We start from the raw sequence: 1,484 nt of genomic DNA, 5'->3' as shown, positions 1-1,484 counted from the left end.
TGAACCAGACTCTCCTCTAGAGGTGAGGGGCAATAGCTAAGTCTTGTTTTTGTGAAATGAAATTGCAATAAGTAGTTGTTTGCTGTTTCGCCGAACAAAAGTGCAGCCGGTTCATTTCAGCACCACAGTGTGGACAGCACCTCTCTTCCCACTTTCCTCTGAACGTATAATTATAAGTTCTAACGTCTGTTAATAATACTACTAATGATAATCACAATAATTCCATTTTCTCAGTATTATTGTGAACTATTGTCATTATTATTATTATTATTAGTAGTAGTAGTAGTAGTAGTAGGATTAGTAACACATTTAACATTTAAGACATTTAACATTATTTGACAAGTTTAAGTTTTTAAATATTTGCAAATGCAGTTCACCCTGCAGAATTAGGTCAATGTTCTTCTTGTTCTTGTTCTTGTTCTTGTTCTTCTTCTTCTTCTTCTTCTTCCTATTATTATTATATAATGATATAATGTTCCATACATCAGTGTTTATCCCCTTTGCTCTTATTACTAGCTTCATTATTTACTTCCAGCCCTTTCGGTGTTCACATTTTGGACTCTAAGTGACGCTGTTGAACAAGAATATAATGTCTATCCATAGTCTCTCTTCTGTTGTGCAGGGTTGTTCTTTTTAAGATCACATTGAGCTAGGCTCGGAGGGAACAGCAGGAAGCTTATAAATCTCGGCAAATAACGTGTTATTTTTTAGTCTAGCGTCCTCGCTCGTGTTTTCTAATATATACAAAGCACATCTGGAAGAGTGGATGATATTGAATTCAAGTTGGAGGATCTTCGTTCTTTTTTTCTTCGGAAAATGCCCCTTTCTGACATGGCGTATCAGCAACCATTCAGCAAATGGCGTTTACATTTCGGACCTCAGCGGGTGATGCTTCTTTTGTTGTTTTACTTCTTTAATGTTGTCGCTGGTCAGATCCGCTACTCTATCCCAGAGGAAATGAAGAAGGGCTCTCTTATCGGTAATGTAGCACAGGATCTTGGTTTGGATCTGAAAAGGCTCCGTTCTGGCCGGGCCCGTATCGTGACCGGAGAAAACATCCAGTACACGGAGCTGAAGACAGACAAAGGGATTCTCGTCGTGAATGAGAGAATAGACCGAGAGCAGCTTTGTGGAGACGTAACGCCGTGTAGTTTCAGCTTTGAGGTGATTTTAGAAAACCCGATGGAGCTACACCACATAACAATTGAGGTGTTAGATGTAAATGATCATCCTCCGGTGTTCAAGAAATCGGATATTATGTTAGACATAAGCGAGTCAGCTAATCTTGGGGCGCGATTTGTGCTGGACAGTGCAGAGGATCCTGATGTTGGCGTCAATGGCTTACAGAATTATGTTTTAACCTCAAACGACAATTTCGTTTTAAAGCAGCATGTAAATCCAGACGGGAGTAAATATGCAGAGATGGTGCTTCAGAAGCAATTAGACAGAGAGGAGGTTCCCCATCTTTCTTTAAAGCTTATAGC

At 39.6% G+C, this 1,484-nt stretch overlaps 1 pseudogene; it reads left to right on the top strand.

Annotated features, from left to right (window-relative positions):
• Positions 1-671: 671 nt before the first annotated feature.
• Positions 672-1,484, top strand: part of LOC118333312 — a 4,978-nt pseudogene continuing 4,165 nt past the window's right edge.

This window comes from Morone saxatilis, unplaced genomic scaffold (genome assembly GCF_004916995.1).
Source record: "Morone saxatilis isolate NCDOM2014 unplaced genomic scaffold, NCSU_SB_2.0 Contig22, whole genome shotgun sequence".
NCBI classification, from domain to species: domain Eukaryota; kingdom Metazoa; phylum Chordata; class Actinopteri; family Moronidae; genus Morone; species Morone saxatilis.
This window is presented reverse-complemented; position numbering and strand designations above follow the sequence as displayed.